The sequence below is a fragment of the Rhinopithecus roxellana genome, chromosome 6 (assembly GCF_007565055.1).
Source record: "Rhinopithecus roxellana isolate Shanxi Qingling chromosome 6, ASM756505v1, whole genome shotgun sequence".
Lineage (NCBI taxonomy): Eukaryota > Metazoa > Chordata > Mammalia > Primates > Cercopithecidae > Rhinopithecus > Rhinopithecus roxellana.
In genome coordinates this window covers 142334618-142350152 of record NC_044554.1, presented here as the reverse complement: position 1 = coordinate 142350152, position 15535 = coordinate 142334618, and the positions used below count along the sequence as shown (strand labels likewise).

Genomic DNA, 15535 nt, shown 5'->3' with positions numbered 1-15535 from the left:
GGATCACTTGAGGCCAGGATTTCGAGACCAGCCTGACCAACATGGTGAAACCCCGTCTCTACAAAAATACAAAAATTAGTTGGGCATGGTGGCACATGCCTGTAATCCCAGCTATTCGGGAGGCTGAGGCATGAGAGTCACTTGAACCTGGGAGGTGGAAGTTGCAGTGAGCCAAGATCACCACTGCACTCCAGCCTGGGCAACAGAGCGAGACCCATCTCAAAAAAAATATACATACATATGCAAAAAAGTTAATATTTTAACTACAGATCATTTATATTTATTAATTTGTGTTAGTTACAATCAACCAATAACTGGCAACACGCTGCTGGCCATGTTTATTTTACTATATATTTTTTGAAAAGCAACCAAAATTAGAATGTGTGTGTTAAATAAAAGACACTGAGCCTTAATTCATTTCTGCTGTATTATCAAATGAGTAAGGTTTTGCCAGGAGATCTTGCAGTATCATCCATCCTATAAATCACTATTGAATATCTACTATATTGCTAATGTGGTTTTTACTATGTAACATAATCTGTTTACTGAGCATGATATTTTTAATAGATGCTCAGTGGAATAGTTATATTAAGAAGTCATGAGTAGAGAGAATAATATTTAACAGCAGCCAAATCAGAAAACTTCCAAATTTCTGAATAAAATTAAAACTTTTCAAAGCTTAAATTTAGTATGTTGCAAATTTCTCAATTTGCAGTCACCATGAAATTTTAGATATCAAAATATAATTCATTATATTTGGAATTAAAACATGATTTAGATTTAATTTAACTCTGAAAAGTACTTTTTAATCTTAAAATGAAAATTCACTCCATGCCCTAGATTCAGCATTTATATGTTTTATATGAGCATATCATACTAATAAAAAATGAAATGCATGGCAAGGTTTTGAAGGAATTCTTGAAGATGCTAAGAAGTAGTTCAGTGGGGAGATGACTTAGGATGCTCAGTGTGAGAAAGCAGCATTCTCTTGTTAGAATGTTTCCTTCCCTCAAAGGCAGATAGAGATGACTCTCATCTTGGTTTCACTGGAACCTACTAAAATATAGCTCTATGTTGAATGGAAATGAGTCCAGATTTGTGAACTAGGTAGACATTTGGTCACCAGAAATCTCTGTTGCATCCGCAAAGAGACTCACTGAAATAGATATCCCAAAAGACACTGTGTTTGTCAGTGTCATTTTGAGTTCCACTGGTGCATCATTCTTAATGTAATAGCTAATTTCACATTTGGTGCATTTTCCTGCATATTTTGCAAATTGTCTTGAAGAGCTATAGGGTAACAACTACTGAGGAATTTTGAAATCTCAAAGGCAAAATGTTTTGGTTTCCAGTTTCAAGAATTGATTAAAATGAATTAATACCAAACTGAATGCATAATTATTTCCAGAGCAAACTAAACTGAGTTTATCATCTGCATTTGGGTCACTTGCTGAAGGATTTATTTTTTGTTAACTAGCAAAACAGTTTGGGAGATTTCCTGTGAAAAAACTTAAAATATTTACCTCTAACTTAAGTAACTGCAAACCAAGGCTCACTTTGTATTACTGATTTCATCTTTAGGAATGGGATTAGGTACTTACATCTGAGACAGATGTCTAAATTGAATGGCATTATCAGTGGCACAGACATATTAAACCAAAGTTTATTGTCATTAAAACTGATCAAGAGTTTGATATGCATGTTACCTGACTTCAAACTATACTGCAAGGCTACAGTAACCAAAACAGCATGGTACAGGTACAAAAACAGGCACATAGACCAATAGAACAGAATAGAGAGCCCAGAAATAAGGTCACACATCCACGACCATCTGATCTTTGATAAAGCTGACAGAAACAAGCAATGGGGAAAGGACTCCCTGTTCAGTAAGCGGTGCTGGGATAACTGTTTAGCCATATGCAGAAGAGTGAAGAATGGGCCCCTTCCTCGTACCATACACAAAAATCAACTTAAGATGGATTAAAGCCTTAAATGTAAAACCCAAAACTATAAAAACCCTGGAAGACAACCTTGACAATACCATCCTGGACACAGCAATGGGCAAATATTTCATGACAAACACACTAAAAGCAATCACAAAAAAGCAAAAATTGACAAGTGAGATCTAATTAAACTTAACAGTATCTGCACAGCAAAAGAAACTTTCAACAGAGTAACCAGACAAACTATAGAATGGGAGAAAATATTTGCAAACTACTCATCCGACAAAGGTCTAATATCCAGCATCTATAAGGAACATAAACAAATTTACAAGAGAAAAGTAAATAGCCCCATTGAAATAAATGAATAGACATTTCTCATAGGAAGATATCCATGCAGCCAACAAGCATATGAAAAAAAGCTCAATATCACTGATCATTAGAGAAATGCAAATGAAAACCACGATGAGATAACATCTCACACCAATCAGAATGGCTATTATTAAAAAGTTAAAAAATAACAGATTGCTATTTTTGAGGTTGTGGAGAAAAAGGAACACTCATACACTGTTAGTGGGAGCGCAAATTAGTTCAACCATTGTGGAAAGCACTATGATGATTCCACATAGAGCTAAAAGCTGAACTACCACTAGACCCAGCAATGCCATTACTGGGTATATACCCAGAGGAATATAAATCTTTCTACCATAAAGAAACATGCATGCAAACATCCATTGCAGCACTATTCACAATAGCAAAAACATGGAATCAATCTAAATGCCCATCAATGACAGATTGGATAAAGAAAATGTGGTACATATATACCATGGAACACTATGCAGCCATAAAAAAGAACAAAATCATATCTTTTGCAGGAACATGGATGGAGCTGTAGGATATTATCCTTAGCAAACTAATGCAGGAACAGAAACCCAAATACTGCGTGTTCTCACCTATATGTAGGAGTTAAATGATAAGAACTTATGAACACAAAGAAAGAAACAACAGACACTGGGATCTGCTTGAGTAGGGAGGGTGGGAGAAGGGAGAGGAGTAGAAAAGATAACTATTGGTTACTTGGCTTAATACCTGGGTGATGAAATAATCTGTACAACAAACCCCTATGACATATGTTTATCTATGTAACAAATCTTCACATGTACTTCCAAACCTAAAATCAATGTCAAAAAAAAAAAAAAAACCCCACAAACAAAAAACAAACGGACAAAAAAAGAGCTTGATATGGTTTAAACATAAGTTACTATAAAAATATAGGCATCATGATTTTCAGAAGAAATAAATTTCTTTTTAAAGATTTGTCTTTAAATTCATAGAAATTAAAATATTTTTTTATCTTACAACATTGGCAAATTTGTCACAAAATGATCATTCAATTCCTTTTATTCATTGAGATGTTAACCCAAATTTGGCATTCAATGACAGGCTAAAACACTGAACCCAGCCATCCACTAACCAGCACTTTTAAACAATCCTTTACAACCTTTAATCAACGCTATATTTTATGTTAGTTTACCACTTTTACTGACCTGAACTTCCTGTATAATTGTTTGCTTTACTTCCTCCCTCACTTTTCAAATAAATTTTTTAAAAAAAATACTGTTTATTTAACTTCAAAAACATTTCAGCATTCTAAACACACACACACAAAAAAAATAACAGAATGTTGCAAATCATGTTTAAGTACAGGAGGTTCCTGAACTTTCATTGATGCAGTGGCTCTTTGCTTTGCTGACAACGAAGAGTTCTACAGTTTGTTTAAAAACAAACAGTTTAAAAACTACCGCACTTAAAAAAAAATTTCTCATGCCAGCTGACCTCTCTGTCCACAGCTAAGATGGCAGCAGAATGCCATGTCACTATATACAGAAACAAGACAACCTGAAGCTAAATGGATGCCCCCTGCAAAGTCAACAGGTCCAGCCTCACAGTGCACACCCTGAGCTACAGCCTCTCCAAAAGGCATCTTCCCCACAGCCTCAACGCCGAGCAAGGAGCATCAAGAGTTTGTCTCAGTTGTTTTGTTCTTTTTACAAACTATAGATATATACAGTTGAAAACCCAGGATTTCTAGCCAATAACCATAGTTAACACCACCTTACAAATTAAAAAAAAAAAAAAAAAAGCCAGAAATATCTTTAAATGCCTTGTCACACCAACAGCAAAGTGCACAGAGTGAGGAGAACACGAAGAGTGTCTTTCCATTTTAAAAATGTTTGGAAATACGTACAACTTTGATACAGTTTCAGGGTGCTCCAGACACCCTTGGCCACTTCATATAAACCAATGACAATTTCTAGAGCACTTTGAGAGACTACAATATGATCGTGATCAAATTTTATAATTAAACCTAATGAGGGCAACAGACACTTCTCAAATAAGAGATGAGTCAATTACGGCGCTCCCCTACTCTAAGTATTCACAAGGAGACAGATAAACAGTTTCTTTATTCATCCTCCTCCTCCTCCTCTTCTTCCTCCTCCTCTTCTTCATCTTCCTCTTCCACCTTTTTCTGGGCAACTTTAGCAGGACCCTTTGCACCATCAAACTTTCCTTTTTACTTATAGTCAGCAACATCCTTCTCATACTTCTCCTTCAGCTTTGCTGCCTTGGTGATGTAAGGCTGCTTTTCATTGTCATTTAAATTATTCCACATCTCACCCAGCTTTTTTGCCACGTCTCCAATAGAGATGCCGGGGTTTGTAGATTTGATCTTGGGACAGAATTCTGAACAGAACAGGAAGAATCCAGACGGTGGCCTTTTGGAAGCATTAGGATCCTTCTTCTTCTTGCCTCCCTTAGCTGGTCCATAATCCTTCATTTCCCGATCATAGCACATTTTATCTGCCTTTGCCATTTCATCAAATTTAGATTTCTCTTTCCCAGACATCGTCTTCCACCTCTCAGAGCACTTCTTGGAAAATTCTGCAAAATTGACAGGGACCTCTGGATTTTTCTTCTTATGTTCTTCTCTGCATGTCTGCACAAAGAAGGCATAAGCAGATATCTTGCCCTTTGGTTTCTTCGGGTCACCTTTAGCCATCCTGACTGTATTGTTTGCTAGTTTCTCAAATACATTTTATAAGTTATAACATAATTTCTTTGCTTTTCTTGGTTTACTTTCTAAAGCTCAAAGGGCTTTATAAAACTTTTTTGCTTCAAATTTATTTATTGTAAACCTAAGACAAAAAAATTGCAAAATGCATTTAATAATCTAGTGAAGGATTGCTACTTTGCCTGTTCATTGACACTATCTTTCCTAAGGTTGATTAATATGCCTACTTTTTTTTTTTTTTTGAGATGGAGATTCGCTCTTGTTGCCCAGGCTGGAGTGCAATGGCGCAATCTTGGCTCACCGCAACCTCCACCTCCCGGGTTCAAGTGATTCTCCTGCCTCAGCCTCCAGAGTAGCTGAGATTATAGGCATGCGCCACCATGCCTGGCTAATTTTGTATTTTTAGTAGAGACAGGGTTTCTCCATGTTGGTCAAGCTGGTCTCGAACTCCTGACCTCAGGTGATCTGCCCTCCTAGGCCTCCCAAAGTGTTGGGATTACAGGCGTGAGCCACTGAGCCCGGCCTTAGTCTACCTTTTATACTAATAACAGTTTACATTTAATCTTTGACTGAGTTTGACATTTAAAAAATAATAAAGTTTTCAGTTGGAATCATCTGCAATTTTGTAATGTAGTAACTTTATACAAGAGACTTTCAAGACATGTGAACTTGGAAACAGATCTGGGATCTGGATCAGACTCTGCGGCTACTAATTTGTTGGGTGAATTTACACTTGTTTATTCAGCTTCGTAAAGCTTCACTTACTTCATTTGTAAATTAAGAGAGTTGAACTAGATAATGTCTAAAGTATCTTCCCTCTGAAATACTCACATTCTATTGTCTTAAACAATATGGCCATATTTACAGTCACAGTGACATACACAAAGGCAGATGTGATTTTTGCTACTCTCTACTTTTGATTCTGTCCCCCGCTCACTCAAATGTGAACTTTTGCAATAACATTTTAGTCAAACTTGTTATGGAAGTTGACATGGGCTATCATAGCCAATAAGACAGGCAGTATAGAATGAAAGTGGAGACCCAGCTTCAGGAGGGCTAAGACTGTAGCTTGTTATCAGGCATTTCCTACTCTTAGTCCAAACTTGATCCAACACCAGAAAAATGTTAAGGATCTGGGAGAAGGTGAGGAAACTCTGTACAAAACAGATTAGGATTTTTCTCTGTTAAAAAACTCTGTTACTACTCTATTACCTCTTCCCTTCTAGAGAAAATAACAAAAGGTGGCTGGAACATATAATGAGAATTGGGTTTTATTTTAAAATAATGATGTTATATTTTGTTGAAAGTTTTTATTTTAAAAATTATATTACATAGTGATACTTGTGAGATAGTGATACTTCTAGTCCATATATTTTATAATATTTAAACTTCATTCATTAATCTACTTCTTTATTTGGTAATTGTTAAAAATCTAGTCTGTGTCTTTTAGGTTCTAAGAACACATTGGTGTACAAAAGGCAATCCGATTAGGGAACAAATGTTCTGTTGCAAAATGTAAAGACAAATACATATAATCCCATTATTGAGCAAAATTTATATGTGTCATTGCTATGATCCATCACCTAAATTGTACTATCTGGACTTAAAACAAGAAGAGTATATTTCAGAAGGTATTGCTAATATCCCCACAAATATTTGAGATAAACCACAGGAAAAAAATAATGAGCATAGTGGAAAAAAACTTTATTTTTAAAATTAATTTAATTTAATTTTAGATTCATGGGGTACATGTACATGTTTGTTACATGTATGTGTATATTGCATACTGCTGGGGATTGGGCTTCTAGGGTACCTATTATCCAGATAGTGAACATTGTACTTGGTAGGTAGACATCTTCCTTTGTGATTGTAAAGCTTGTCAAATAGAGCTGCACCTTTATTTGTAAGTAGACAAAATCTTGCACTAACTTCTTGAAAAGGACCTATCTTCTTGTTTCAAATTGTTAGAAATTTTATAGAGATCTTTCCCTTTGATTATTAACTATTCATGTACTCATAAGTTGCTTTTTGCAGTCCATCTTCTTCTAAATATTCATATTAAAGATAAAAATTCCTGTTTCATGTTAGTTTCCATGTATGAGGTGAAGCCATTTCATTGCTAAAGATAGCATAAGTTTAAAGGCAATAGTTTTAGAAAAATTAAACTATCAAAATATGTAAAGACTGGTCCATCTGGGCCACTAAATATTGCTTGTATCCATTATTTAAAAGGATATTTTAAATTAATTATACACTTTCCGAATAATGGTATTGTAATCAATTCGCTCTGCAAGGGGACCTGTGATGATAGAATGATCTGCCTGGCTGCATATGGTAAGGTCTCAGGAAAGCAATCTCCAATAATATGGAAAACTTTATGGATTACATTGGATGACTGCAATGCTATCATGTAAGCCATGCTGTTGTTTTATAAGTTACGCTGGTTCTCAGCTATTAACATATGCTTGAGGGCCATAATTTTTTTAAAGACTTGAATTGCATTTGTGTAAATATATATTATATCCCCATTCCTCAATCCATATAATGGGGGGAAAAATCCAAGAATATGCCTCCAGCAGATGTTGGAGCTGAAACAAGGCTCTTTTTTGATCATTGTCTTCTTTTAGAGTTAAGACATTTATGATTCAGTAATATTATTAAACCAAAACAGGTAGTTACCGGACATTCCAGGTTAAGACTTTTTCTGTTGTGTTTTACTCTCTCTTTCATTATCAGTAGTAATGACAGGCATGTTCAATGGGAAGATGACCATGATACCAAGCAGCTGTATGTTAAGCTGAAGTGAAGAGCTGGGAAATGTTGATAATAGGAAAAAAAGACTTTTAAGGATGCACAATCAACACGATAGAATAGCCCTGGAATGAGTGCTGAAAAGCCACAGTCTGTGAGGACTGCTGCCCAGACTAGGAGCCTTCAAATCCTGTAATTTCAATGCTATCCAAAGACCTGCTGCTCCCTTTTCCTGGCTAAGAAACAAAACAAAATACCCCTTTGCAGCTCTTCCATAACTACAGATACCTAATTTCTACCATTAAAATATTATTTTTATTATTTGAAATTTTTGATTCCTCTCACATACAAACATCTCTAGAAGAGAAAAAACATTAAGACAAGGTTTGCAAACTCGGTACCTACTCAGACCAAAAGGCTGGGAGTAAGGCAAGGCAAAATGGTGGAGACTGTAGAAAAGCTGTATAAACAGCTCCAAATCTACTTCCAGACACAGCCAAATACCCTCATACATCCAAATCTTTTATATAAATTTTACCAATTTTTAAATGTTAGTCACAAATTTTAAAAATATCCTATACCTGCCAAACTGTACATACTTTCCGATTGGCTGGGTTAGTTGAAGCTGTCCTATGGGCTGCATGGGGCTACTTAAATCATCTCTCAGAAGTTAGGAGAGCAGCATGCTAATCTCAAGTCTGCTCTCCTGAAGGGCCTTGGAAGATTCAGCTAAAATGTAAGCTTCCTGAAATCTGAGTTGACATCTCTATTTTAGTTAGTATTCCAAAATGAAACAGAAGGCACACTCAGAATAAGTTAGGGAGGGCTTATCTACAAGGAAACTAATCATAAAAGTCTGGATGGGGAAAGCACAGGGCAGAGCACAGAAGCCCAGGGCCAGCAACAGCAAAGCTGTCACCACCCCAAGCCCTACAAAAATGAGAGAGGAGTTGAGGTGATACCTGGAAGGTGAGAGCACACAGGGAGAGAAGCAGTGGGCTGTGGTCAGTCTTAGTCAGTCAGAGGAACCCACAAAGCCAGGGGTCCAGGGGAGTAATAACTTTGTCACTTTCCTTCCTTCTTCCAGTTGACCTCCTGCTAGAGCTCCCCCTTGGCTGGGAACTGGTGAATGTAACCCCTACAGATCAGCCTTGGGCTTACCTTTCTTTGCAACATCAGAAAGAGTGTAATGCATTTAGTTAGCATTGAATTATTATAGAATCTCTTGTTTTATTTTGTTTTTCATTTGAAAAGGTAGATATTAAAATGCCCTCCAAGGACCCTTTCAGCATCAGTCTTCCCAATTCATTACTTTATACTTGAGATGAGGATCTGAAAGAGAGAAATTTGGGAGAAATTCTGAGAGCTTTGAATGTCTTACTCTGAGGTCAGTTATCATGTACTTCAAGAAACAAATAAACCTAAATTAAAGCCAAAAAAGACATGAAAACTGAGGACTTTTTTTTTTTTTTTTTTTTTTGCACAGTATCGTCAGGTAGCCTATGACAAACAGGAGAATGTTAAGCATAGATCCCTATATACTCTGAGGATTTTTCACGTATTTACATTCTGGAGTCAGGATAGGGTTTGGCTGTTTGGAGAGGGTGTTTTTATTTCTGTTTTAGGGATAAGTGTCTTGCTATGTTATCCAAGCTGGTCTCAAACTCCTAGGCTCAAGTGATCTTCCTGCTTTAGCCTCTCCAGTAGCTGAGACTACAGGTATGAGCCACCACACCTGGCGGCTGCTTGTTTTTGTTATTAATGTTGTTAGATGTTTTAATAACAACCATGTCATTAGAATATGCAGTGATTGGTGAATGATTAAGTGCACAATTTCTATTTGAGGGTTTATTTCAAAATGGTCACTTAAGCTTTGGAACAAGATATTAATTGAATAGAAACAATATACTTTATAAATCCATGAAAAATTAACTGAGAACAATGACTCATCAACTATGTTAATGATCAGCAAAAGGCATTATCTAGAACACAAATAAATACTATGCTAGGCTTTTTCCTCATCCTTAGAAAAGAAAAAGAAAGCATTTGAATTTTGCACCTTTGAAGTTTGGCTACCATTGTAGTCCATGGTGAGAGTAAAAAGCCAGAACTAAAACTTTAGGGTGGAAGGTTCATGACTTAGTGGTAGGGTAGCTGCTTGACTCCTACATGATTTCAAAACATGTAACTGTAACCCATTCACTTTGTAGCCCCCAGCAGTCATCAGCATGATCCGTGTACCACACAAAGTTGTAGAAGGACATCACTAGGGTTCCACATGCAGCTGGTCTCCTCCTGTGGGACACTGATGATCATATCACAGTTTCAGAGTGGGACAGATCCAGGGAATGATGACAGCAGTGTGCCAAGCCACTTTAGATACACTTCACAGCCAATCTTGAAACTTGGCATAGGTGTAGAATGATGGGAAATGAAGCACGCGGCTTTCAGCATTTCAAAGACTCACTCTAAGGGGAAAGTACTGCATAGATAAAAGATGATGAGACAGAATGAACAGCTGTGCCAGGCTTTGCTTCGTGGTTACACTGCCGAGCAGTCTTTAGATGTACAAAGGATAAAAAGCACTGCCAACTTTGCAATTTCTTCTTCACCTACATCTGATTGCATAGAAATAACAACTCTGTAACTGGAATAGTTCCATTTTCCTCTTATTCCACTCCCTTAACTTGAAAGGCCATATGTTAAGCTTAATCCATTTAAGGTAATATTACTTGATCCAAATAAAGGCTCTAGAATGCTGGAATGTTATGGGAACACACACAAAAAGTTTAAATGAGAAATTCATGGAAACGTTACTTGTATTTTATTTGGCATATTACTAGATAGTAGTGCATAGTTGTGAAGAGTATAGGTACTGAAGTCAGATACCTGGATTTGAATCCTGACCTCGCCACTTAATAGTTGATTACTTTGAGCAATATATGCCTGAATTTCCTCATCCATAAAAGGGATAATTATGTCTACCTTAGAAGAGTTAACATTTGTAAGAGCTCATATCATTAGCTTTTACTGCTATAATTATTATGTGTCTTAAGTTGAGATTAGCTATTTGAGCGAGGGAAAATGTCTACTTGAATAGGGAGTTTATCTTCTCCAAGTCCTGGCTGTAGAAAGTAGGCTCAGAGCAGGATAGTGAGAAGCAGAGGAAAGAAGGAAGAGTTCAAAAGAGAGGAAGATTTGAGGTGAAATCCTGAAGTATCTTTTGGAGGACATTCTGGACTGATCTTTTTAATTTTAAATAAAGATAAAAAGCTTTGCCCTTGTGTTAGTTTTCAAAGAGGGAGTTTTTCTTTTACTGTAACCATGCCTTCATTTATTCTTTTTTTGAATCACCTTAAGCTTGCTTTTCTTGGCTATGCTGTCATTTCCCATTTATTTCATGTATTTGTGTAACACAAAAATTGATATAAGAAACATTTTTATACATTTATTCTTTTACTGTACTTGCTTACTCTACCAGTGTATCACTTCAGGGCTCACCCTCTTGTCTGTCTCTTCTGCAAAAGAAACAAATGCAGCTTCATTCCTGTTTTTTTATAATGCCAACAAAATATATTAATCCAATCCTAAATGTTCATATTATTGCTTTATTCTGTTTTTTTCCTTTTATTATTCATGTTAACTGATGGGTTGTTACTCCCTAAGGTCAGTGTCTAATTATTTTAAACAAGCTCTTCCCAAGAAAAAAGGAATTTTGAGTACCTCTCTCCATGTATCTTTTATTCATTTATTTATAGTTACATAACCATATTAATTTATGTACATTATGAAATACACATTTAAAAACAGATATTGAATGAGACAAAATTGAACACAAATTTTCTCCCTACACTTCAATAATTTATTAAAGCTTAAAAAATAATAATGATACTGATGTGGTCTGTGTCCAATGTCTGTGTCCCCCCAAAATTCATACATTAAAATTGAATCCCTGATGTGATAGTAGTAGGAAATAGGGCCTATGGGAGGTGATTAGGTTAGGAGGGCTCTAACCTCATGAATGGGATTACTGAACTTATAAAACAGACTCCAGAGAGCTAGCTATTCCCTTCAGTCATGTGAGGACAACTAGAGGTTCCATCCGTGGGGAACAGGCCTTCACCAGACATCAAATCTGCTAGTGCAGATTTTATCTTAGACTTCCCAGCCTCCAGAACTGTGAGAAATAAATGTTTATCGTTTATAAGTCACCCAGTTTATGGCATTTTGTTATAGCAGCAAATATAAAGGAAGAAGAATATGAACAAGTAAACTTGGCTATATTATTTGAAAATAATAAATCACATAAAATTTTGGAAAATGCATAAGATTTTATAGTGTCTATCTGAACTATAATTCTAAGCATTTCTGGCACATTTCTCAATTCATTGTTACTACTCTCCTTAAGTGATCTGTGCCATCAGCACTTGAACAGTACAAATTATAGTTTCCTATAATCACAACCTGATTAATCCTTCCCTTATTTACTAGTTTCTTTGACATACTTTTTTCTTCTACAGGCCAAGATGGTTTTATGGAGTAAAATCCAAAAGACAATATGAATGACAACAAAATATTTAATATAATTCCAAAAGGTGATGGCAAAATTCCAGGGAAATGTTTCCTGCTATATGTGGAAATATATTTTATTTTTAGTGTCACAAGAGGATATTTGGAAGAAGTGTAAATAGAGGCTTTGTTGCTAAAGATTCTTTCAGCACAGTTTCCTGGTATAAAGGTGATAAACCATTTTTATACCAGTATACTCTTTATATGCTTGGCAAATTTGCTTAATAGTCTTTAGAAACTTTATATCCTCAATTAATGGCTGCATTTAATATGAATATTAATCTTTCACTAGTGTCTTTTTTATATTAGAAAAGGAAGAAGGCACACTGGGAACATTAGAAGCTTTGTGTTTATAGATGAAAAAACTTTGTTTCTTTTTTCTTTTCTATATGAGACATAAAGTATAATTCATAATTTTGAAATCATATCTAGATTTTTCTTTCCTGTTTTGTGTTTGTTTTCCATAGGAAAACCCATTGTTATATAAAGATTAAACCAGCTTTGATTAGTATACACCTTAGAATAATAATCAAACTCTATTGGAATGGAAATGGAAATACTATTATTATTACTGGATGCCCATATCATCTATTGCCTACATAACCTCAGCCACATAATTGAGCTCTTAACTGCACTAGGCTTTAGGTGCAACAATTTTTTCTTTAATTAGATTGGAATTTCTTGGAGGGGTAGACCATGTTTTGCATCATCTCTGCAGCTCTTTAATAATAGGTTGATACCCTCTTAACAAGGAAGAATTTTATTCTTGTTTTTCCAAAGCACAGAATCCTCAAGTAGGTGAGGAAGTTGGGGCTGTTGCTTTTGAGACCCTCAGATAGCAAGATGACCAGAAGTGTCATGTCTTATTCTTCCCACCATGGGAAATCTTCCACAAGCCATGGCAAGGAGGCCTGGCTGCAGCTCCACCTTCCTGTTGATGCTGGGCCATGCAGTTAACTCCCGAGTCCTGGTTGGCTGGGATCCCTGTGTAACAGGTGACTGCTAAATAGGCAGTTGTGAATTAATCAATAGAAGGGTTAGGTTTTGGTAAGGTTTGCTAGAAGAGGGAATACAGCATGTGTTGGGGATATCTGAAAAGTCTTTTTCATGTGGATGATATTTTCCCTTATTTTCTTAACATGCTTTCCCAACTTTTTTTCAAGATTATTAACTCAACCCAGTGTGGCATTCCCAATCCTCTACTGTACTTCTTGATTCTGTAATTCAGTAATTTAGAGAGGTGAAATCAGCATCCCAGGCAGGGTTTTGAAACTTAGACAGACAACTAGTTACAGTGCATACACACTGTCCTTTACACAAAGAATCATTGTTTAATAAAACAGAAAAATCTCAACAATGTGGATAAAACAAAGTAGGTTTTTATGAACGTCTCATTGATTCATCTTCTCTTTGATATGGTTCTCATACGTCAAAATAGGGTTTTAGGGCTAGTTGAGTCAGGCAATTATATTACGATTGTTTTACTCCTTTTTTCTTGATCCTAAGCTTCTTTCAATAATGCTCGTAAATTATTTTGCAAGCCACAGCCAAAAAAGGCATCAATATTGACATATTCTTTTAACTTGATGAACCTTGAGAGAGCTTAGACAAGCTCTTTACTTTAGCTTTGATATAATAATTTAATTTGTTTTTTCTTGAATAAATTGTCTTTTTCCACTCTAAATGGGACCTGCGATTTAATGACCCTTAGCAATGACCTATGGTGAGTAAATAGTTTACTGTTACACAAAATCTAGCTTAATTCTAGAGAGACAGAACATGGCACATAAAATGTGTGAGCAATAAGATCAGAGAAGCAGAAACTGTTCTCAAATTCTATTCCTAACCCCATGTCTGAGCCACAAATACTTAATAAAAGTCATTGTTCCACCTCCATTTCTTCATTTTGGTTAAACTGTGTTATTTGTAGAGAAGAATCATGCATATTATTTATTACAATAGGTGATATGACATAGCTGTTATGTGACAGGGACTGTCATATTGGCTGTGGTTAAATTGATTCTGTGTAGCATCAACTGAAATAAATAAATCCAAAGGTAAAATATACCAATTGAAATAGAAATATATTCTAAATTTTTCTTTTTCAATTGAAAATAGAAATAGAATGAAATGGAAGAGAAACATACTCTATTTCAACTGCATTATATTTTGACTTTGGTTTTATTTATCAAGACTAAGAATCCTAAAGAATACTGAAGGGGGAGGCATAATCCGCAAGAAGAAAAACTTGGTTAAAACCACAGAAAACGATATAGAGATAGCCTGCAATGTGCTTATATGAAATCTGAGTTCTTAAAATCTTTTCTGAGGAAGGACATTGCCCAGAGACAAGGGACCTGGACTGAAAAGAATGCATACCCTATTACTTAGGGCAGTGGTCCTCAAACTGTGCTTTCCAAACCAGGAGCCTCAGTCTCAAGTAAGAACTTGTTTAAAACTCAAATTCTGTGGTTCCTCTCCAGACACACTGAATCAGAAAGTAATTCTGAAAACAATGTGCTTTAACAACACCTTCAAGTGATTCCGATGACACTTCAAGGTGAGGCCCACTGGCTTAGTGTAAGGCTGGCTAGATACCATGAGCAGGCACCAAATAGGCCATTCACTGGAGGTCCAATATGGCATTGCTCTATCATTAAGGAATGTAGACAACCTGCTTAGCCCTAGGTTATTTTTTTGTTTGCATTTAAAAAAAAATTAATGAACTTTATTTTTTTTAAAGAGAAATTTTAGATTCACAGCAAAATCACGGGGAAAGTACACATAATTCCCTTATACTCTCTTTCCCCTACACACATACAAAACAAAACAAAACAAAACACCCAAAAACAAAAAAACTCCCCCAGGATCAACATCCTGCACCAAAGTGGTACGTTTGTTAAAATAAATGAAACTACTGAACCTATATTGACACACTACGCTAGGGTTCACTCTCGGTATTATACATTCTATCCCTTTTAGCAAATATATAATGACATGTGTCCAAAATTTTAGTATCATATGGAATAGTTTCACTTACCTAAAAATCCTCTGTTCACTGCCTCTTCAGCCCTCTGTCCCACCTAACTCCTAGCAACTAGTGATCTTTTTACTGTATTCATGTTTTTGCCTTTTCAGCATATAATTGGAAACATAAAGCATGTAGCATTTTTTTAATTGGCTTCTTTCACTGAGTAATATG

General features: G+C 35.8%; 1 long non-coding RNA gene and 1 pseudogene across 1 annotated transcript in view; both read right to left on the bottom strand.

Annotated features, from left to right (window-relative positions):
* Positions 1 to 15535, bottom strand: part of LOC115898369 — a 109746-nt gene that overhangs the window by 69102 nt on the left and 25109 nt on the right. The window lies entirely within an intron of this gene.
* Positions 4405 to 5001, bottom strand: LOC104657801 (annotated as a pseudogene).